This window comes from Narcine bancroftii, chromosome 11 (genome assembly GCF_036971445.1).
Source record: "Narcine bancroftii isolate sNarBan1 chromosome 11, sNarBan1.hap1, whole genome shotgun sequence".
In the NCBI taxonomy this organism is placed as follows: Eukaryota; Metazoa; Chordata; class Chondrichthyes; order Torpediniformes; family Narcinidae; genus Narcine; species Narcine bancroftii.
Window position 1 is genome coordinate 41946565 of NC_091479.1, and position 24645 is coordinate 41971209.

General features: G+C 47.8%; 1 long non-coding RNA gene across 1 annotated transcript; it reads right to left on the reverse strand.

Moving 5' to 3' along the window:
- Positions 1-1866: 1866 nt before the first annotated feature.
- On the reverse strand, positions 1867-6391 carry LOC138745299 (uncharacterized). Its single transcript, XR_011346149.1, has 3 exons — positions 6214-6391; positions 5469-5546; positions 1867-2330 (listed from the first exon to the last, which is right to left on the reverse strand). It is a non-coding gene; the product is annotated as an uncharacterized lncRNA (long non-coding RNA).
- Between the last annotated feature and the right edge of the window lie 18254 nt (positions 6392-24645).

The following is a 24645-nucleotide window of genomic DNA, read 5'->3' on the forward strand; positions in this document are numbered from 1 at the left end:
AGCAGGACCGAAAGTTCCTTGCACATTGCACCTGATAATCAGGTTTTACCCGAATGACAGAGATGGGTATCTGTGTGGTTCTCCCTGTCTCCTGGACCTGGGGGTCTTTGTACTGCTCCCCATCTCCTTAAGTTGGTGCTTTGTTCTCCACCACCCCCACAAGAAATCCAAGACCCCTGGATGGAGGGCAGAGGCGCAGAGAGATCAGTGAGAACATGGGTAGTTTCAACAGGGTGGGGTCCATCCAGGCGCCTGATAACAGGAGGAACCAAGTGGGAAGGAGGATGCAGGGCATTCGATAGCAGGACATTGCAAGAGAGTGGATTCCTCGAACTCTTCAGGGGAGAAGGCGCTGGTCGATCCATCGGTTTAGGTGGGGCAGGGTATAGACATGGCAGCTGACTGGAATTGTCAGCGGGTTACTGAGACCTGGGAAAGGAGGGGAAGGAGGGTGCAGTAGTGTTCTGAGAGTGCTGAGGGAGAGGCAACATGGTTGCCACCTCAAGGCAACGGTCCCCTGATTGATTGCAGGGATGGGCTCTGTAAATAGACTCATAGATATCCAGCACAGAGCATCTTTGTCGCCCTGCCATCAGGAAGGAGATATGGAGGAATAAAAGCAGAGCAGCCAGGGAGGGAAATAGCATCTTCCCACAGGCCATGAGATTAACAAGGCAACATGAGCTGGATGGGAGCTAAGAATGAAAAGGGTGAGAGGAATATGGACTGATTACAACAGCTCAGCTAGCAGGAGAGAGGGGCTGAAGGGCCTGTTTATGTTTTCTCTGTCTGGACCAGCTTTTGAGTTCAAGCTTTAAAAAACCCAATCATTTTTAAATTTAATATCAATGGTACAGAATGAATCAAGAGACAAGATGTCTGTCCAGCAGCAAGCGTCGAAGGCACTTCCTGAAACGGAGGCTCTGAAACCACAGGGAGGTTCTGGACGGAAAGAGGCCCAGCTTCTTCTGGAAGGAGGAGAGGAGAGGCAGGGGAAATGCGAGGGAAGGGAAGGGGAGGGGAGGGGCTAGGGATGCCGTCCACCGTTCACCTCCCCTTTCCTCTACACCGTTCCCCTCCCCTTTCCACTGCCCGTTCCCCTCCCACATCCCCTCCCCCTTCCAGTCCCCAGTTCCCGTCCCCCGCTCGCCTCCCCCATTCCCCTCCCCCTTCCCTTCCTCCTACTCCTAACCCTAACCCCTAACAAAATCCTAAACCTAACCTTAACACTACCGATACCCCCTACCACCACTCCACGTCCCCTAACTCTACCCCCACCCCATCCACTAACCCTAACTTTATTCCTACGCCTATGCCACCCCCTAACCCCAACCCTAATGCTACCCACCATCCCCTAACCCCAAACCGCACTCCTCCTCTACCCCCCTGCTCCTACCCCCTTCCCCTATACCTAACACAATCCCACTTCCCCGAACTATAGACCTAACCATAAACCAAGATATAGCCCTACCCCATGTCTCCTAACACTAACCCTAACTCTACCCAACTTCCCCAACCCTAAACTAAACCCTATCCCTATCCCTTACAACCTACCTCCTTCCCCTAACCCTACCTCCTACCCCTTCCCCATACCCGCACCCCCTACAACTATCCCCTTCCCCTAACCATACCTCCTACACCTTCCCCATACCCACACCCCCTACAACTACCCCCTACCCTATCCCTTACAACCTACCCCCTTCCCCTAACCCTACCCCTTCCCCATACCCGCACCCCCTACCACTATCCCTACCCTATCCCTTACAACCTACCCACTTCCCCTAACCCTACCTCCTACCCCTTCCCCATCCCCGCACCCCCTACCACTACCCCCTACCCTACCCCTTACCACAACCCCTACCCTTACTCCCTTCCACTACCCCCTTTCTCCTACCCCCTTCCCCTCCCCCTCCTTCCCCTAGGTTAGGGGTAGGAAGGGGAAAGGGAAGGGGGAGGGGAAGGGGAGGAGGAGAAAGGGAGGGGAAGGGGGAGGGTTAGGGGAGGGGATGGGGGAGGGGAAGGGGAGAGGGAAAGGGGAAGGGAAGGGCGGAGGGGAAGAGGGAGGTGAAGAGTGGAGGGCTGGGGTTAGGGCATAGGTGTGAGGGCAGGGGAAGGGGAAGATGAGCGGGAGGGGGTTGGGATGGAGGAGGGGTAGAGGAGAAGAGGGGAAGTGGGTGAAGGGACATGGAAGAGGCAGGGAATGGGGTTGGCAGGGCCAGAGGGATACGACGGGGAGGGGTTCAGGCCATCATGATGTTGTCCGTCCTCTGTTCAGCTGGGATGCGAGGTTCTTCTGGACTCGTGTCTTGTCTCTGAGATCGCTCCTTCTCCTGGGAAGAGAAATACGAGTGATAGAGATACTGTCTCTGAGGCCTGAACTCAATGACTTTGGAGGGTCCCAACACTTCCCCCATCATCCCCCCTACCCCTGAACCCTCCCCTCCCTCACACCAGTACTCTCCATTTTTCTTGAATTCCTGTCCATATTAAAATCCTTTTCATGCCTTTTTTGGACAAGCCTCCGCTACTACCCCGAGAATGCATTCCAGCCACCCACTACATTCTGTGTGAATAAAATGTACCCCTCACGTCTTGCCTAAATTTCCCTCAGCTCACCTTAATTAGACGTCCTCTGGTATTCTCGCCCCAGGAATGCACACAATATTCCAAGTGTGGTCTGACGAGAATTTTATACATCTGCAACGATACCTCTCGGTTTTTGAACTCAATCCCCTGACTCCTGAAGGCCAGCACACAATACACCATCTTAAACTCCCTCTCAATTTGCACAGCAACCTTGAGTGATATATGGAGCAGGATCTAAATATTTCTCTGTCCTGCACACTGTTCATAATCCTGCCATTAACCAAGTGCTCTGCCCACACATTCTTGTAATCCGCATTCAATGAAGATATTGGTCTATATGAAGCTACTTTTAATGGGGCTCCAACCTTCTTTGGAATAACTGTTATTCGTGCTCTTAAAAATTACTCTGGAAATAAACCTGGACCAGTTGCTTATTTAAGTACATCTGATTTACAGGATTGAACTCCATCTGTCACTTCACTGCAAACTGGATGACCTATGACAACCTTCTACACTGTCTACAACATCTCTACCTCTGTGTCATCCCCTGACGTACCCACCCTTCCACTCCCATCATCATTCATAAAAATCACAAAGAGCAGGGGTCCCAGAGCAGATCCCTTTGGAGCGCCACTAGTCATTGTTTCATCTACTACTACTCTCTGTTTTCTGCAGACAAGCCAATTCTGAATCCACACAGCCAAGGCTCCATGGATCCCATGCCTCCCGACATTCTGAATGAGGCCTCCGTGGGGATCTTGTCAAGCACCTTACTAAAATCCTCGTGCAGCACATACAGACCTTGACCTTCATCTATCTCCTTTGACACCTCCTCTAAAAACTCAATTTGACTCGTGAAGCAGGACCTGCTCCTCACAAAACTATCCATGAGTTTCCCCAGCATGTTTGGGCATTGCCCTCGGCCCCAGAATCTGCAGACTTCCTGGCCAGTCCCTCCCTTACCCCTTCCCAGAGCTTCCGCATCCATTAGAACATCAAGCATTGCTGCCCAGTACAGGCCCTTTGGCCCATAAAGGCTGTACTGACCTTTGTAAATGTTCTCCACAACCTTTACCTGTACCACACCCATAGGAACATAGGAAGTGGGAACAGGAATAGGACAAAAATGGCCTATCGAGCCTGCTCCGCCATTCAATACGATCATGGCTGATCTAATTTATGACCATACTCGACCTACCCTGCCTTCTCGCCATATCCCCAAATTCCTCTATCATGTAAAAATTCTGTTCCCTTACATCCACATGCTCGTCTCAGAGACTTTTATTTGTACCTATTCTACCAACCGCTACCACTTTCTCTGGTGACGCATTCAAAGCTCTCACAACTCTCTGCATAAAAAAAATCTCCCCTCACCTGAAGCGGATGCTCTCTGAGATTTGCACCTGACACTTTAGGAAAGGTTTCTGGCTGTTCATTCCATCTAAGGCCCCCACAATCTTATTTAGAATAAGTTATTAAGCTGTGGATGGGGCAAGTTGGGAGAGGGAGGAGGGGAGAGAGCTGGTGGGGGAGGGGTGAGAGCTGGTGGGGAGGGGACAAGGCCGTGTTGTGGAGAGGGATCAGGACCGCGTTGAGGTGGTGAACGGACAGACATGGGTGGATCTACCTGCCGAAATAAAGGAGCAATAAGAAGGCCATCTCGGGATCTACCAGCATCTTCTGGGGCTTGATGTCTCAATGGAAAACCCCCTGAGGATGGAAGTAGGCCATGCTCTGCTACAGCTGGTACATGAACATCTGGCAACACAACGATATAACATGACCCACTCTGCCTCCACACTGGCCGGGTCTATATCCTGAGGGTAAGGGGAGGTGGGTGAAGGGCCCCTCCCTGCCAATCAACATCCATCCTCATCATCCTCTCCACCCCTCTCCCCTCACTACCCTTTCTCTCCTCACCAATACCCATTGAGACCCTCATGCACCCTTCATCGATATCCAGTCCCCAGCGAGACTCAGCCAGTAAACTCCTTCATATCCTCCAACCCCACCATCCAAGCTTGCCCCAGTGGACAACTTGACCACCCAGACCCACAACCACCTTGATGTAGATCATGGGAATGGGCTGCTTGGCCTTGTTGAAGTGCTGGACCATGCAGTGAACCGTCTTGGGAACATAGTCCAGACCCAGATTCAAATAAACCTGCTCTTCCTCTTGGACAAAATACAAACATGTCAGCTGGATTTACCCTCCAAAACCCCGTGCCTCTCCCAACAGGAGTGCCAGCCCCTCCTGCTCTCTGTAGGCCTGATGCCCCCACTGCTCAACACAACATGGCATGAATCCAACGGCTCAGCGAGCAGAGCGTCAACAGGCCGTAGTGGACCCGTCCGCTGCCCCATCATTCGGCTTCTGGTGAGACTGCACAAAATGTGCAGCTCTGACTGCCCTCCCTCGTGAGGCAAGGATTCTCCGGGGGAGAAAAACCATTGACGTTTCGAGATGAGAAATGTTTGCAGCCGGGTGTTGGCTGGGGTCGAACATGTGGAGGCTGAGTTGTTGGGACGATTCAGAGCAGGCGTTGATTTGGAGGCGCACCAAAAGGTGCCAAAAGTGAGTTATGGGGGAAAGTACATTCGTGAAATGAATTGGGGAAACAGACTGGAGGGGCTGAGTGGCCGAATTTGGCGACCTTGTCTTGTGGTCTTGGCTGCTGCTGTCTGGAGTTGAAATGGCAAGAGGTCATGAGTTAATGGGTGAGGAGCAGGGCAGCCAACGTCAAAGAGTCAGCACTGGTCAGAGGGGCAGGATGGAGGCAAAAGAGAGGCTGCAGCGAGACAGATCGATTGAAGGAATGGGGAAGGTAGCAGCAAATGATATGCATCAGAGTGAGGGTGGGGTGGGTGCAGGTGGATCTTACCTTGACTACAGAGGAGAAGTTGAGAAGAGGGACAATGATGGTGTGATCCAACTTTCGCACGATCTGCAGTTTGCGGTTCTATGGCGAGAGAAGAACATCAGCAAGGCTGGGCGATGGGTCGGGGCCCTGAGGGGCAACTTGTCCAAGTTGAGGGAGGAGGCGGGGAGGAGATTTGTCAAGAGGTCAGAGGTGGGGAACTCCAAGGGAGGCCGAAGTGGGGGACTTTTCGAGAGTCAGTGGGGGGGACTTTTCGTGTCGCTGGAGTGGGGACTCGTCAGGGGGTTCAATGAAGTATCATTTCAGTTTTTATGATTGTTTTCCCAGCTTCTACTAAACAATGAATTTGCAGAAAATCTTTGATATTTGCCAGGTGAGTGTGTGTGTGTGTGTGTGTGTGTGTGTGTGTGTGTGTGTGTGTGTGTGTGTGTGTGTGTGTGTGTGTGTGTGTGTGTGTGTGTGTGTGAGTGTGTGTGTGTGTGTGGGGTGGGGGGTTGTGTGTGGGGAGGGGGGCTGCTGTTGTGGGTTTGTGTGACTTTCTCTGTTTCCAAACCCCATGGCTGCTTTGGTCTCTGTCAGATGCTCCTCTTTCCACCCCCCTTCAAAAATGTGTTTGGGGTGTTGTTTGTCAATTGGGTGTAATTGTGTGAAACGGGCTCATGTGTCGCAAGGGCCTGTGAACGTGCTGTAGACCCTAAATTTAAATATCAGGGTTTTTCATTTCCACACAACTGCTCCTCCCCCTCACCTTGAATCTCTTGTCTTGCAAGATCTTCTTGATGGCAATCAGCTCTCCGGAGTCCACCAGCCTTGCCTGGTACACCACACCGAAAGATCCATTGTCGATGATTTTAACATCTGTGCAGGACACCACCTTGGGGACGTTGGGTCCATGACACGGTGTGGCCACCTCTGTTGTGGCCTTATTGCCATGTCCTCTGGGGCAGAAGCAGCAGCATTTACACACCCAGAGGGTACACAACAGGTCAATTATCCCAGCCCAGCCTTGTTGTCCGAGTTAGTCTCTACCCCTCCCTCTACCTCCCTTCCAAGGGTCTCCAAAATGTCAGAATTGATCCTCTGGTGGTTCTTTCCAGCCTCTCAGTAGAAATATTGCCACCCCAGGTCCCTCTTTGATCACTCTCCTCAGACTGAGGCCAGTTCCGCAGCCGTTCACCTTATTTACAACACTCCCTCCATGAGAGGATCGGGTCATCCTTGACCTTCAGCACGTCCCGGGGAGATGAACCACTCTGAACCCTACCACGGGTTTAGCAGAAGCCCTCCACATTCCCAGAAGCTCAGCAACACCGTGATCTTCCATGATGCAAGCGAGACCTCGTTGCCTGAGGGAGCAGGTGGTGCGGAGAGAGCCCCACTCTTCACCGCTCAACTCTGTTGGGTCCGCCGCAGCAGAAACACTTTCTAGCACCTTCATCCAGGTCCACTGGGGGAAAGAATCCTATCCCGGTTGGGGGTGTGTGGGGGTGTATGCAAGGGTGGAAGGGATCTTGTAACCACGGGGGGGGGGGGGCGTGGCGGGTGGAGGAGCGGTCGTGTCTCTCAGTGGACAGATCCCATTCCAGGTGGAGGGGGAGCTCTGTCCCATTTCTGTTGAAAGGTCTGCCTTCCATCCCCCTCGCAACTTCTCTTCTCCCTCAGACACCTCACACTCTCCCCTGCCCCGATTCCTCTACCACACTCTCATCCCCCACCCAACACCACCCCCATGGTTTCCCCAGTCCTTTCCGTTCCCTCGCACCCCATCCCCCCAGCTCAACCCTATGTCCCCTATCTCTGATCCAATCTCCCTTGACATTAGCCTGTGGTGCTACCCCGTTCCTTTGTTCTCCCCTCCACTCCTACAGACCCCATCCCTGTATCCCCTCACATGCCATTGTTCTCCCCTCCCCAGTCCCCTCCAGCTGCCCCATAAAGTGCCCTGCACTCAGGATGGGGAGAGGGGATTAAATGCAGCCTCCATTCTCTCCGCCCACACTGGGTGAAGGATGGTGCCAGAGGAGGCTCTGTCCCAGTAGGGGAGCCTGTAACAGGCTCTTTATCTCACCCATGGGTGCAGGGTGCTTCCAAACACAACCCTGTTGATCAGAGGGTCCCTGGGATGAGACAGCGTCCTACTCCGACACGTGCACCAGAATCCCCTTCCAGGAGAGGCATCTTTCTCCCTCTGTGTCATCATCTCCCCCCTCTGTGACACCTCCCCTCTCTGTAACACCACTAGTGTAATGGGCAGGGACATCCAACCATTTAAATCCTCCTCAATTTCCCCAAGCAAGGGGAGAATAATTCAGCTGGTCTAAATTACTCGTTGTTATCTATTCTAACTCCTAGATATTTGACCCCTTTTTGCCGCCACATTTGTTGACTATTTTCTTGACATTGGCTCTAATCCCCCTTCCTAAGTGACATGATTTTGCACATATCCCAAAAGAACTTATACCCAGAGATGTCCCCATAGTCCTCCAGGGTGGAGCACAACTTGGGCAATGAGTGTGTTGGGTCTGTCAGATATATCAGAACAACTTCTGCAAATAAATTGATTTCATGCTCTTCCTGGCCTGTTCTGAAACCTTTAATGCCTGAATCCTGGCAAATGGCCTCGGCTAATCGCTCCATGGCCAGTACAAACTCACTCACTGTGAGTGTGGGGGAGGAGTCAGACCTTGATTGGCATGTCTGTTGGCTTCCTCTGTCCCTCTCATCTCGACATCAGTGGCTCAGGTTGGGGGAGTCTGTGCTGCCTCCTGCAGTGCACAGCAACGCTGCTGGACCACCTTTATCTCCTTATTTTCCTGGGCCCTCTGCAAATCTTTCCTTTCTATGATCTCACATTGGTTTCTCAGGAGAAACAATGGCAGCCAAAAGGCACCCTCTGATTCCCCTTAGATTTTGGGAACCCCGACTTCTTGAAGTGGGACCACACGTGGTGACCTATTTTCTCAAGATGTGGATCCAGGAGCTTGGACCAGTCTACCAGTTTGCCGTGGTCCGCCAGCATGCTTGCCAAGCTCCCGAACCCTGCACTCTCGTCAGTCCACCCGCAGATCTTGTTCTCCCTGCCTGCACTCGATTTCCTGCCCCAATTCCAAAGCATCTCCACTGCAGCTGTGTTCAGTTGGAACTCAAAGGACCCTGCTCACTGCACCAATTATTATGTGTGTGAAACTGATTCGAGGGGTCCCAAGGGTGGCGAATTTGAACACAGTTGTCTTTTATTGACACATGTAGTGAAGTCGCATGAGGAGTAAAAGACACACACAGACACAAACTCGCCGGATTAATCGATACACTTGCAACCACTCGTGGATAGAAGACTTGACAATCAACTTGTCACATATGATACCTTGAACAGGTCATTCATTCACTCATTGATCTTGGATGCCTGTGGGTGGTAGGGGATATGCAGGTGGCCCCAAATACTTGGCATCACCACCCATTGCTGGTCGGACGTTATCCGATAGGGTATTCCACATATGGAGCACGCTAAAATGGTGCTTGGTCGGCCCGCTGGCAGGACATCTGAGTATGTGCTGACCATCGTGAGAACATATCACTTTTTATTTTGGCAGGGGAGAGGCCTGATATGGTCAATTTATCAGACTTGGCCAGCTCCCGAACCCCAGCGAATGCGGCCCTTGGTTTTAATTGCTGACAAATAGGGCATTTGGCCATCACAGTTCTTGCAACATCATGAGACCCCCAGATCCTCTGTCCATCATAGTGCCCCCATATGCCCACATTTATGATGCACCAATGCTGCCAAGGCTCCGGGGTCTCTCTGCTTGGGGAAAAAAGTGGCAGAGCATATTTGAGCAGCTCAGTCCACAGTGGCATCGCGTCAGCTTCAGCGGTTTTCCTGGAGGTGTCCATCCACGTGGTGGACCCTGACTATTCTTTTGTTGTTCCACCTCTCAGAAGATCTGCCAGTGCTGTTGTCCTCAGAGCAGGCAGCCATGGATCTGCCTCCCTGTCTCCTGACGCCGACCCATCCACACTGACGTGCTGTTTGGCACAGCCCAGAAATCCTGTTGCACTGATCGGAAAAGAGGCTCCTGGGCCCGCCTGGTTGTCCCTTTTCGGATCAGTGCCACAGCTGCCAGCTTGGACAGTTGGCTCTCCCCTCCACCTCACCCTCTTGTGTCAGTACTTTATCTGTGGTGGGCTGGAGCGCTCCCACCTTACACCACTGTTTTTCGCACCTCCACCAGCCGGAGCCGTCAGTAAACCAAGCTTTTTCTCTGCTGTCCAGCATCGAGGGTGTTGAACGGTTTGCCCCAGGCCATGGTGCCAAGCTCTTCTCGGGGTCATTCAGGTGGGAGGCTGTCACTTTCGGGCAGGACATGATTTGTTCTTGCAAGTGGCTCAGCCCTTCGATCCCGGCCTCTGTGCGGTCTGCCATGTACCACTTCTTCGGTCCGCTGTGAGTGGCATCCGCAGATTTAACCCATCACATGTTGGGGAGGTGTGGCTGGAGTGTGACTGTCTCTGCTGCCATCTGGTTCTCTGTGGTGAGCAGGCGAGCATCTGACACTCAGATGGGGAGTCGCGGGAGGCAGCTTCCAGAAGGGAATTGAACAAGAAGCTGTGTGGGACTCGGCGACCTTGCCTCTTTTGCTTGACGCTCCACTTGGCCATTGTCTTCATGGCAGAGACAAGTCATTCAAAGTGTCTTCCAGTTTTGAGGGGTTGGGGATACTTGTGGTCAGTGGCAGTGGTGTTCAACAGCGTGTTTTGCCATTAAAGAAGCCATTTGTTGTTCAGGTCATCAATGAAGCGGTGAGTTTTTTTTTCTGGGCAACATTGTACAGTAGATGGAGGGGCAGGGTGAGATGGGGAATATGTTGGCACCAGTAACCCAAAAGACCCACAAACCTTTGTGCCTCAACTTGTTGGTGGGCACCGCAATGAGGATTTTGCTTTGAGCAACCATTGATATTTCAATGCTGCCTGGATTCTCAGGAAAAGGACTGTTGGACTAGGACCCTGGACCTTTTCCAGGTGGTGCCTCCCTGGTGCCAGTATCTGGGGTGTTGCTGCTGGTGTCCAAGACATCCTAAAGTGGGCCAGAGGTTGAGGTACATGGAGATACCAATGACATAGGGAGGAAGAGGGAAGAGTTCCTGAAAAGTGGGTCCAGGGCGTTTGGTGAGAGCTGAAAAGAAATAGCATGAAGGGAGTCATGTTGGGATGACTGTCTGGGCCATGCGACAGTGAGAGCAGGAACAGAATGAGGTGGAGGATAAAGGCGTGGCCTGAAGGTGCGGGTAAAGAGCTCCTTGAGGGCATCCTATTTGCCTTGCTCGGGAGGCTGATGTCGGAAGTCGATGAGCCTTGCTGCCATGTCCTGATGAGCAAGAACATCATGGAGGAGTAATGGATGTCATCAGCGGTGATCTCTTGGAGGTGGAACTGGTACTTGGCCTGTTTGAACCCCACGTGTGGCTGCGACATCCAGAACGTTGACAGCTTCAACCAAACCATCTGAAGCGCCGCCTGGACCGTGATCTTCACATCCAATTGAAGGGCTGGGTCCTGCTGAGGTCACCACTGTAGCAGGCGCGCTCCCGCGAAGTCTGGAAAGAATGACATGCACCCAAGAAGTGGAAGTGGAAGATAAGTTGCTTGAACAGGCAGCTCCAGCCTCCGGTTGGAAGGCGATCCTCCCGTTGCTCATTGATTCCCAAGATGTGGGTCATCCCCTGGGATGAAGGGCATTGGCCCCAACGGGGTCTGCGCTGTCAGCGTGTTTGTCGGCTCTCTAGTGTAGTGACTCGTGTCTCGGTTAACAGGCCACTCCAACTCGATATGTCAGAAGAATATGGAGCCCATATTTACCAAGGGTGGGTGTGGATATTTACATGAAACCCTGACTCTCCCTTTCACCTGAAGGCCTCCGTTTATTCAATGAAACTTTAAAGTAACAGACACTTCTGTTGAGGCGAGAAGGGAAGAGGTTAGGATATTGGGGATGAAGGTGGGAGGTGGTTTCTTTATTCTTTCTTTTATAGATGCCACACATTAGATGAGCATTATTATTAATTGTGTGAATTTGTTGTGGATTTAAGTATATAAATATTTTTTTAAAATTATCGGCAGGACCACGAGTGGCAGATAGGATCATGGGGACTCTCACCCCCCAACCCACCCACCCCAAATATCAATGGGATAAACCGGGTTCATTGTCAATGTCGTCGAGGATCCCTTCCACCTGCCCACAGCATTTGGCAGCTCTTCTCATCAGGAAAGAGGTCGAGGAATATCGGAGCCAGTAGCACCAGGCCCAGAAACAGATTCTTCCTGCGAGCAGTGAGGATGGAGAATGATGGATGACCGGCTCAGACAAAGACTCCAAGACTCTGCTATTGATTCAACAGAATTTATTTCTTTTTTGGGAGGGACTGCACGTGTATCATTTGTCTCTCTGTGCATAGGTCCGGTTGTGTGTTTGCAGAGGTTTCCACCATGAATACAGTTTCCTCGGGTTCAATTTGAACGGGTACAGAGGAGCTTTCCTGGATTGGAGAATGTATCTCATGAAACAAAGTTGACTGAGTTCGGGCTTTTCTCTTTTTCACCCCAAAATTAACTTTATTCTAAAATTATTGACCAAGAGGACAACTGTTCCATGTCTTTTCTCATCCTCGTGTTGCATGCCTATATTCCTTTCACTGCACCTGTTCTCTGTTTAGCATCATTCTACCACTTTGACACCTCGTGGTTACTCCCTGCACTCTGTGGTTGAAGGGGTTCCCCTTAGACTCCGCCCCTCAAGACCCGGAGGATTAGAGTCCTTACCCACAGCGCCCTCGTGTTGGCTGCGCCAAGCCTCAGTGCATCTCTCAGCAACCTGGAATAGGCCGGTGGGCAGCGTTCCCTCACCCACATCTCCATGTGCTAAAAGACCAGCAGGTTAACGTCGAACAGTTATGCCCTTCGGACCTCGATGTTGCGCTGACCTATCAATTCCAAGCAAAATAAAAACTTGACCCTTCCTCCTTCATAACCCTCCATTCTTGCAATGGAGGGAGTGCAGAGACAATTCACCAGGCTGATACCTGGAATGGCAGGAATGACTTATGAGGAAAGATTGCGCAAATTGGGATTGTTCTCACTGGAGTTTAGAAGATTGAGAGGGAATCTCATAGAGACATATAAAATTCTGGCAGGGCTGGACAGAATGGATGGAGATGGGATGTTTCCAATGGTGGGAAAATCCAGAACCCAGGGCCATGGTTTGAGGATAATAAGCAAACCATTTAGGACCGAGATGAGGAGGAATTTCTTTACCCAGAGGGTGGTGAATCTGTGGAATTCATTGCCACAGAGGGCAGTAGAGGCAGGTTCATTAAATATATTTAAGAGGGAATTAGATCTATTTCTTCTGTATAAGGATATTAAAGGTTACGGAGAGAAGGCGGGGACGGGGTACTGAACTTTAAGATCAGCCATGATCTCGTTGAATGGCGGAGCAGGCTCGAAGGGTCGAATGACCTACTCCTGCTCCTATCTTCTATGTTTCCTTCATTCATGTGTCCAAGAAGCCCTTAAATGCCACTAATATTTTAGCCTTCATCACCACTCCTGGCAAGACATTCCTGGCACCCACAACTCTGTGTAAAAACAAGTACCCCTGATATTGCCCCTAAACCTTCCTCCCTTTGCTTTGGGCTTCTATTGTTTGCTTCTCTTATCTGGGTTTCAGGCAGACCAAAGGGCATCTTTCACTGAGTTTCTGGTCTTCCAGCAGTTCTGGATGTCTGTCTCTCGATGCTCTGCTCAGGGTACCACCCCGCAGTATCTCATCAAGTCCTAGTCTCTGTGTCAGCAGGAATTCCATGCTGACCACTGCCAGATGGCCCTGTGGTCAACAGTGTTTGTCTATGCAACCATTCCCATGAAGGTGATGGGGCAAAGTCCTGCTGACTAGGACATTGTGTGGCATCAGGGCCAGACCAATCTTTCGCAACACCTGAGCCAGGTAGAACTTCAGCACATAGCGGCTTTTGGTGCCCTTGCACTTTGTTTCCAAGCACAGCCAAACACAATAGCCATGCTGGTTAGGGTTATGCCCCCATTGATTGACGACGTACATGGTCCTCCAGACTCTATACATTTTGGACCCCCACATGAATAGGAAATGTGTTTTGGGAATTGACAGGGTGGAGGTGTGGGGATGGGCCACACCTGCCTCACGTGCAGCAGTACCCGAGAGCTCCTTGCACCTGATGACCAGGTTCTACCGGATTGATAGAGTTGGGCATCTCTGTGGTTCTCCATGTCTCCTGGAACTGGGGATCTCCTTACTGCTCCCCATCTCCTTGAGTTGGTACTTTGTTCTCCACCATCACCACAAGACAACCAAGACCCCTGGATGGAGGGCAGTGGTGCAGAGAGATCAGTGAGAATATGGGTAGTTTCAACAGGGTGGGGTCCATTCTGATGCCTGATAACAGGAGGAAACCAACGGGGAAGGAGGATGCAGGGCATTCGATAGCAGATGGGGCAGGGTGCAGACACGGCAGCTGACTGGAATTGTCAGGGGGATACTGAGACCTGGGAGAGGAGGGGAAGGAAGGTGCAGTTGTGTTCTGACGAGAGAGTGCTGAGGGAGAGGCAACATGGGTGGAACCTCAAGGCAAGGGACCCCTGAATTTTTTGCAGGGATGAGCTCTGTAAATAGACTCCCAGATATCCAGCAAAGAGCATCTTTGTCCCCCTGCCATCAGGAAGGCGATATGGAGGAATAAAAGCAGAGAAGCCAGGGAGGGAAATAGCTTCTTCCCACAGACCGTGAGATTGACAAGGCAACATGAGCTGGATGGGAGCTAAGAATGAAAAGGTGGAGAGGAATATGGACTGATTACAACAGCACAGCCAGCAGGAGAGTGGGGCCGAAGGGCCTGTTTCTGTGTTGTCTATCTGGACGAGCCTTTTGAGTTCAAGCTTTAAAAGACCAAACCATTTTTAAATTTAATATCAACGGTATAGAATGAATCAAGATACAAGATGTCTGTCCAACGGCAAGTGTCGAAGGCACTTCCTGAAACGGAGGCTCTGAAATTACAGGGAGGTTCTGGCTGGTATGAGGCCCGGCTTCCTCTGGAAGGAGGAGAGGAGGCAGGGATAATGTGGGGGTAGGCGTGGGGAGGGGAGGGGGTAGCGATGCCTTCCTCCATTCACCTCCCATTTCCTCTACACCGTACCCCTCCTCATTCCCATGCCCATTCCCCTCCCCCATCACTTCCCCATTTCCCGTGCCCTGCTCGCCTCCCCCGCTCCCCTCCCCAACCTAACCCTAACCCCTAACAAACTCTATCCTTAACGTTAACACTACCGATACCTTTAAACACTACACCACGTCCCCAACCCTAACTCTTATTTCCACTCTGTCCCCTAACCCTATCCCTACGCTGTCCCCTAAACCCAACCCTAATCCTACCCACCTTCTCCAAACCCCAACTCACACCCCACCTCTACCTCCTACTCCTACCCCCTTCCCCTAAACCTAAAACAAGCCCACTTCCCCAAACTCTAAACCTAACCCTAAACCTCGACCTAACACGAGCCCACATCTCCTAACCCCAAACCTAACTGTACCTCTACCCGTCCATGACCCATATCTTAATTCTACCCACCTTCCCCAACCATAACCTAAACCCTACCCCTATCCTCTACACCTACCCCCTTCCCCTAATCCTACCCCATACCTGCAACCCCTTCCACTACCCCATTACCTACCCCTACCCTCTCACTACCTCCTTTCTCCTACCCCCTTCCCCTATCCCTCCTTCCCCTAAGTTAGGGGTAGGAAGGGGAGGGGAAGGAGGGGAAGGGGAGGAGGGGAAGGGTAGGAGGTGAAGGGGAGGGGCAAAGGAGAGGGAAAGGGGAGGTGAAGGGAGGAGGGCTGAGTTTAGGGCATAGGTGTGAGGGTAGGTGAAAGGGAAGGTGAGTGGGAGGGGGTTGGAATGGAGGAGAGGTAGGGGAGAAATGGGTGGGGGAAATGGGTGAAGGTATATGGAAAAAGTGGGGAATGGAGTTGGCAGGGCCAGAGGGAGAAGGGGAGGGGTTCAGGCCATCATGATGTTGTCCGTCCTCTGTTCAGCTGGGATGCAATGTTCTTCTGGACTCGTGTCTTGTCTCTGAGATCGCTCCTTCTCCTGGGAAGAGAAATACGAGTGATAGAGATGCCGTCTCCGAGGCCTGATCACGATGACTTTGGAGGGCCCCAACTCTTCCCCCATCAACCCCCTCCCTACCTCTGCACACTAGGGCCTTTCCCTTCCTCTGCTTTACCTGAGGAAGTGTGTTATGGAGAAAACCACAATCTATATCTGCAGATCTCAGAGTACCGTGTCTCCATCAGGCAACACCCTGGTTCACCACGACATGGCAGCAAGATGCTGGACAAATCATGGATGGATCAGTCGAGTCCCTTCAGCTGACCCATCTGAACCTACCCCATAACAATATTACTCTTCCCTCCCTCCACCAGTACCTTCTGTTTTTCTTTTATTCCTGTCCCGAAATTAAAATCTTTTTCATGACTTTTTTGGACCAGCCTCCACTACTACCCCTGGCAATGCATTCCAGCCACCCACTACATTCTGTGTCAACAAAATATCCCCCTCACATCTTGTCTAAAGTTCCCTCATCTCACCTTATTTAGACGTCCACTGGTATTCTCGCCCCAGGAATGCACACAATATTCCAAGTGTGGTTTGACTAGAATTTTATACATCTGCAACGTTACCTCTCAGTTCTTGAACTCAATCCCTGACTCCTGAAGGCTAGCACACAATACAGCATCTTAAACTCCCTCTCAATTTGCACAGCAACCTTGAGCGATTTATGGAGCAGGATCTAAATATTTCTCTGTCCTGCACACTGTTCTTAATCCTGCCATTAACCAAGTGCTCTGCGCTCATGATCTTGTAATCCGCATTCAATAAAGATATTGGTCTATATGAAGCTACTTTTAATGGGTCTCCAACCTTCTTTGGAAAAACTGTTATTCATGCCCTTGAAAATGACTCTGGAAATAAACCTGTACCAGTTGCTTGTTTAAGTACATCTGTATTTACAGGATTGAACTCCATCTGTCACTTCTCTGCAAACTGGATGACCTCTGACAACCTTCTGCACTGTCTACAACATCTCTACCTCTGTGTCATCCCCTGACGTACCCACCCTTCCACTCCCATCATCATTCATAAAAATCACAAAGAGCAGGGGTCCCAGAGCAGATCCCTTTGGAGAGCCACTAGTCATTGTTCCATCTACTACTCCCCTCTGTTTACTGCAGACAAGCGAATTCTGAATCCACACAGCCAAGGCTCCATGGATCCCATGCCTCCCGACGTTCTGAATGAGGCTACCGTGACGACCTTGTCAAGCACCTTACTAAAATCCACGTGCAGCACATACAGACCTTGACCTTCATCTATTTCCTTTGACACCTCCTCGAAATACTCAATTTGACTCGTGATGCAGGACCTGCTCCTCACAAAACTATCCATGAGTTTCCCCAGCATGTTTGTGCATTGCCCTCGGCCCCAGCATCTGCAGACTTCCTGGCCAGTCCCTCCCTTACCCCTTCCCAGAGCTTCCGCATCCATTACAACATTAAGCATTGCTGCCCAGTACTGCCCAGTACAGACCTTTGTAAACGTTCTCCACAAACCAACTAACCCTTACCCATACCACACCCATAACTATGGGTGAATTAAATATCCAATTAATTTCTTTCTGAAGTAATGTATCATGAATTTGATGTTGATTCCAATTTTGAATAACTTTTCATAATTCTTGTTCAGCTCCTGTAAAGTTAGATCCATTATCAGAACATAATTCTTTTACTTGACCACGTCTAGGAATAAAACGCCAAAGAACATTAATAAAAGAGTCTGTATCAAGCAATGACGCTACTTCAATATGAATTGCTCTCATAGTCAAACAAGTGAAAATAACTCCATATCGTTTTTCAACACTTCGTCCTCACTTTACTTGCAAAGGACCAAAATAATCAACTTCCACAGATGTAAATGGGAATTCATCAGGTGAAACTCTGTCCTGTGGTAAATCTGCCATTTGTTGTTGTCCAGGTTTTCATTCTCTCTGTTAGTCACAAAGAGATGAAACCTCATGATTTCATTATTAATATATTTAAGCACTGATGTTCTATCAGTCCAAAACACAGGATCTGCTAACTCCATCTGTAATTGTCTTCTTAACATAGCGTCCATTTTGCTCGCCATAATAGCAGCAGTCAATTCCATTCAAGGTCTGGTGACTGACTTTAATGGAGCCACTCTGTCTTTTCCCATTACAAATCCACCATCTACTCACACTTGGTTATTTCACAGGACTCAGTAAGTGACAGGATCAAAACCACCTTCACTTACATCAGAAAAATGGTGTAACTGAGCAAATGTGGCCACTCCAAAGTCAGTTGACTTCAAAATTTCCAAGTATTTGAAGACGCTCAATCTAATTTTTCCAATCTTGTGCAATGGATTCTGGATTAGTTTCATCCCATCCAAATTTTCTTCTGCACAAAACTGGTATTTGGCCGGGCTGATCATTAGGCTGAATTCAGCCAGTCGGGAGAAGAGGGTGTGCAGGTGAGACTTGATTTGTGCCCAGTCTCTGCTGGCGACAAGAATGTCATCCAGATAAATGAACACAAAATTCAAATCCCTGCGCACCGTATCCATGAGGTGCATTATGTCTGGGCGGTGTTCTTGAGCCTGAAAGGCATGCATAAAAATTCGAACAAACCGAAGGGTGTGATGATGGCCGTTTTGGGGATGTCCTCGGGGTGCAATGGGATTTGATGATACACGCACACCAGATTGACCTTGCAGAATACTCTCATATCATGCAGATTGGCCATAAAGTCCTGAATGTGAGGGATGGGGTAACGGTCAGATACTGTCATATCATTAAGCCGTTGATAATCTCCGCAGGGGTGCCAGCCATCGGAGGCTTTTGGGACCAGGTGGAGCGGTGAGCCCCAGGGCTGTCAGAGCGACGAATGATCCCCAGTTCCTGCAGATGCGAGAACTCCTCTTTCGTTATCTGGAGCTTATCTGGTGGGTTTAACAGTAATGTACGATAAATTGTATCAGACACTATGACCCCAGGTTCACAGTTGGGAGAATATATAACGGAGATGTACAATCGACGACCTTGGCAGATACTGAGACACTGTGTTCACAGTACTGAGAAGGTTTAACAGAGAAGTATGGTAGAATAAAGCAGAATCTGTGACTCCAGGTTTACAGTAGTAAGAAGGTTTTAAAATGATGTATAATAAACTGAGGCAGATACTGTGAAATCTGGTTCACTGTGGGTGGAGGTTAATGGTGATGTACAGGAGACTACGTAGATACATTGATACTGGGCTCAGAGTGGGGAAAAAAAGCTTTATTGGTGTTGTATGGGAAACTGAGGCAGTTACTGTGACACCGGGTTCATAGTGGGGAAAATGTTGAACAGAGTTGTACGATAACCTTTGGCAAATAAAGTGACACCAGCTTCATATTGGGGAGAATTTTTAATGATGATGTACACTAAACTGTGGCAGATACAGTACCACCAGGCTCACATTGAGGAGAAGGTTTACTGGTGACGTGCGGTAGAGTGGCAGGCTCTGTAACACCGAGTTCACAGTAGTGAGAAGGTATAATAGTGATGTACGATAAACTGTGGCAGATACAGTAAAACCGGTCTCCCAATGGGGAGAAGGTTTAATGATGATGTGTGGTAAACTTAGGCTGATACTTTAACACGAAGTTAACAGGGGGAGAAGGTTTAATGTTGATGAACGGTAGATTGAGGCAGAAACTGAGAGACAGCATTCACAGTAATGTGAAGGTTTAACAGTGATTTACTATAAACTGTGTCAGATACTGTGACAAGATGGTGCAGAGGGTAGACGTGTGGTTCCACCCTTCCCCAGTTAGACTATTAAATGCTTGATTTTAAAAGTTGTAAAAGTGATTAAAAATACTGTTTATAGACTTTGGAATTGTGGAGGATCAAAATAGCTACAAATGTGAAAAAATCGAAAACTCAGTTCCAGAAGAAATTACCTTACAAAAGTGTTGAAGAATTATGGCCGAGTTCAACTTGAAGCAACGGAGTCGTTGACTGGCGTCTCCAAGCCTCAGAGGATTCCTGCCCGGCGAAGTATTTCGCCGGCACCACTTGCGCTATCGCAAGATGGCACCAGCTCAGCGATGAGTTCAGCGGTTTTGACTCGTGCACTCATGAACACAGGCGTGAGGGCGGGCCAGCTGAGCGAGGACAGGCACATAAGCGTGCAGCATTGCCTGGTGGTCAGGAGAGGTACAGTGTAGTATCAGAAGACGCACTGCGTAGTCGGTGGCCCTACTGGGCATGCACAGTGTGTTGAGGGTCCACAAACCTTTGGAGAAGGTGTGGGCTGTGGGGGAGCCTGATCGACGGTGAACTGACGAGGTCGGCACACTGTTGTCTGGTGTCCAGAACACAGCAGCACCGGAAGAGGACCTATTGCTATGGAGGAAGAAGATGCTCAATTTCATTAGAATTTCAACAACTGGGGACTGCGGCAAAAGAAGGTCAGCCTCAAATGGAGGTGATGGATCCTGGACTGGATTCTGTGTTTCCAATTCGGGAAGGGATTGCTCAACTCATGGAAGATATGGCAAATATATCAATGCAGATGACTCATCAGATGACTCAAGGATTTTCAGAAATGAAAACTAAAATGAACACTGTGTGTGAAGAAATAACTTTTATGAAGCAAGATATTAATGTAGTTAAGAGTGATGTTACGAGATGGACACGATCAGTGGATACTGTGCAAGATCATTTTTAAAAGATTGAGGAGGCTTTCTTGAATGCAAGAGTCAAATGGAGCATAATAGAGAAAAAATGGAAATAGTGGAAGATCCTTTTGTAGATTGGGAGATTCAGAAGAAGGAATTATTGAAGAAGTTTGACTCATTAGAAAACCAAAGTCGTAGAAATAATGTTAAGATAGTAGGTCTTCCGGAAGATATGGAAGGTTTGGATCCGGTGAAGGTTTTGAAGAAATGGATCCCAGAAGTTTAGGGCAGGTAATTCGTTCCAGATGGACTGGAATTAGATCGAGTGAACAGAGCTTTAAGGAAGAAACCGTTTCCAGGCCAATTACCACGAGCAGTTTTGATTCGCTGTTTTAAATATCAAGACAGAGAGATGATCCTCCGATTGGTGGTGCAGAAAACACGGCAAAATCAGGATCCACTGATGGTTCAAAATAATAGGGTTTTTTTAATGCAGATCTGAGTCAAGAAATTATCAGAAGAGACCGAGAATTTAATTCAGCCTAAGAAGTATTGTGGCGAAAAGGATATAAATTTGCTTTTCGTTATGCGGCAGTATTGAAAGATTTTTACAGGAATTTTCAATCTTAGTTTTTTGAACATGACCAAGATGCTTTAATATTTGCTAATTCATTGCCAGATGTACGAGGAAATGGGTGATCGTCACCATTGTCACCGAAGGGAAGGGTCAATGGGAATGGAAATGGAAAGATTGGAAAATATGGAAAGAATGGGAAAAAAGTTGAATTGACGCAAAGTCTTCTCGATATTGAAGATCTGGAACAATCAGTGGGACTGGAATCATTGGGTTGAATGTGTTTGTTTCAGAACTTTGTGAAAGTCTGACTGGGGGTGGGTGACACTGAGTCCTTTAGTCACCTGCCACTTGTGGACTTTACCACACCCAGATATTTAGGGGGCTACTACTTTTAAGTAGTTTGTTTTGGGATTGATTTTTCTCTTTTTATTGGAATTTTTAAAATAGGTGGGATGCGAATACAGCGAGACTTAGAAGGGGAGTATTATTTTATAGTAGGATTCACATTTGTGAGAAGTTTTAACAGTGATATACTATGAACTGTGTAAGATACTGTGGCACCAGGATCACAGAGGGAGAAGGTTTAACAGTGATGTACGGTATGTTGAGGTAGATAATTTAACACCAGGAATAAAGTGGGGACCAGGTTTAATGGTAATGTACTGTAGACTGAAGCAGATACTGTGACACCAGGCTCATTGTATTGTTCATTTATCTTAATTACAACATCTTATATATATGCTCCATTTTTTGTGGCAACTTCCAAACATTAGATAAACTTCTATTCTAATCAGATTTTGTTCATTTAAATAGGACACCACTAAAAGCCCAAATCGTTTGATCTCTTAAGTATTGCTGCTCAAATTAATTTCTTTACCTGGGTTTGGGTTCAACGGCACTTCAGTTTGCTTCATTAATTTTTCAGCCCCTCGTTTTGTGCTTTCTGCTTTGCTCAGCCGATTCGCCAAATGGGCATCCAACTCTGTCTTCTCAGCTTGACCCAACATCTCCTCTGTAAACGTAAGCAAACCAAGAAGACTAACGTTAAAATTTTCACCTTGGCATTTTCAAAAACAAAAATGACGCTGTGACTTGCAGTTTCACATCATCATCCCACTTGCTAAACTTGCAAGCAACTGCACCTCATCCTACAGCTGGAAAATTGCAAGAGAACTGCTTGGTTAAAGCAAAGATTCCACCCAGTCACCCCATTAAAGGCCAAGTTAACAACAGATAGCAACCTGAAAGTTAAATAGAAAGATCTGTATCAGGAAGATTAACGGGCTTTAAAAAAAAATAATTTCCACTATTGAAAGAAAACTCCTCAGGGAACACCAGGCTCTTGTTGAACAATTCCTGTTGTATTCCTCAAAATAGTTTGAATCTTGATTTCAAGCAGAGTCATTTGGTGAGATTGTTGGTCCAGAACAAACCCTGCCCACACACTCCCTTAAATACCTGCAAAGTCGTGGCTCAGCTCTGCTCCATGCTTAAGCTATCAAGCTTTTCTGAAGAGAAAATGGACTTCAGATGCTGGTACGTTGAGTCACAAAAACACTAATGCTTGCCTGAACAACACACCTCTATCTGAAAACCAACAAGAACCTTCCCGAGTGGTAAATATCAACAAGACATAATATCATGTAACTGTTGTGTTTGTGTCGTTGGAGAATTGCCTTTCCATTCAATCAGAATTCGAGTTTTGGGTGCTGTATTTGAGAAAAGATGTGCTGGTGTTGGAGAAGGTCAGAGATCATTTACTGGAATGATATCAGGAATGAAAGGGTTAGTGTATGAGGAACAATTGTTGACTCTTTGACTGTACTAGTTGGAGTACAGAAGGATAAGGGGGACCTCAGAGGCATTTCAAATGCTAGATGGACTGGGCAGAGTACATATGGCAAAGATTATTTCCGATGGTAGGGGATTCTAGGACACGAGAGCATAATTTCAGGATAAAAGGGTGTCAATTTAAAACAAATGTGGAACAAATTGATTGTGTCAGTGGGTCGTGAAACCCACGTGACGTCATTGGGTGTATTTAAGGCAGAGATTGACAAGGAATCAAGGGTTATTGGGAGAAAGTTGAGGAGTGGGGGTGAGTGGAAGAATGGTGGAACAGACTCGACGGGCCTACTTCTGCTCCTATATCTTGTGATCTATATCCTGCTGGAGACCTAGTCAACCCTCCTCTTGCATCCCATTCTTAGAAAACATGCTGCATCGTGGTTTTATGTGACGTGAACCCATTTCCGATTGAATCCCATGTTACAAGTAACCCAATGCAAATTCTGCATTGAGAGGACTGCAGCTTCCTCATTTTAAAAATTGTTATGGAGCAGCTCAAATGAGATTTCTTGCTTCTTTTTTTGAAAGGGTTAAAATAGAATCAAATAAAATAGGAGAGGGAAAAGCAAAAGAATTTATGTACAAGTGGGAATCAAAATTAATGGTTGGTGATAAATATACACAATTGTTGAAACATTTGATTAATATATGGAATAAAATAAATGATGAAATTGGTGTAAGTGGATGTACATCACCCAGAATGGCTTTGATTCAAAATCCTCGTATCTTTTTTAAAGGATCATCAATTTCTGGATAGCTGGTTTCATAAGGGGATTATAAATGTTGAAGATTGTTATGAAAGGGGTCAATTAATGTCATTTGAGCAATTGAGAAATAAATATCGTATACCTCATCACAATCTTTTTGCTATTTCCAACTTAGAGCATATTTGAAGGATAAGTTAGGACCAACTATGTTGTACTGAAATAGAAATTCCTTATAAGAGGAATTGTTAAAAACAATTATTTGATGATGTCCTCTTTATTACAAGTAGGAACTTTAAAATGAGGAGTTCATAAGTTGAGACAAAGGTGGGAAATGGATCTGAATATTGTAATTGATTGGCAAATATGGGCAGATCCATATAAGGATCTCAATGTAATGTACAAATTAGTTCAGTATAATTGTTTTGACATCAGTCATGTAGCAGATGTCAGAAAGGATTTTATCTGAAAGCTGCCCCTGGAGTCAGGTGACTCAGGCTGTTGGATTTGAAAAGCTCTACAGGAAGATGATTTGGCAATAGAGATCATGTGATCCAGGGGAGATGTATTAATTCACTTCAACTCAGCAGTCTGGAACTATTGACCAGAGTTCCACATTGCAGCAGTGAGGAAGGAATTCACGACTAGTTTTTCTTCTACAGTTACTTCTTACACCAGTGAAATTGAATAGAATAAAATCAGAATTATCAGATCAATGTTTTAGGTGTGTTGAAGATGTTGCAACTTATCTTTGTCCTAATGCAAGATCTTTTTGAGGAGAATGACAATATTAATGGAACAAGTTATAGGATATGTTTTTCCGCAGAATCTGACCTTAATTTTATTAGGAAATATTGAAGGAACAAGGCCCAAATTAAATCTATTAATATATCAATTGAAATTTGTTAAATTAACGTTAGCGGTGATGAGGACATGTATTGCACTTACTTGGAAATAAGATATACATATATTTTTAGGGATGCCAAGATGACATGCAAATATTCAAGGTTGTATTCCTTTGGAAAAAGATTACAAATAGCTTGAGAAATATATATTCTATGCATTTGCAAATTTGGCACCTGAATATTCAAATATAAGGCTTCAATTTGTAATAATGCCATTTCCATCCATCTAGACATGTGAGATTCTCCTCTTAGTTAATTTGTAACTAAGAAGTCTCCTGTTGGTGACTTCAAGAGAGGAACCCACGCAGGCTG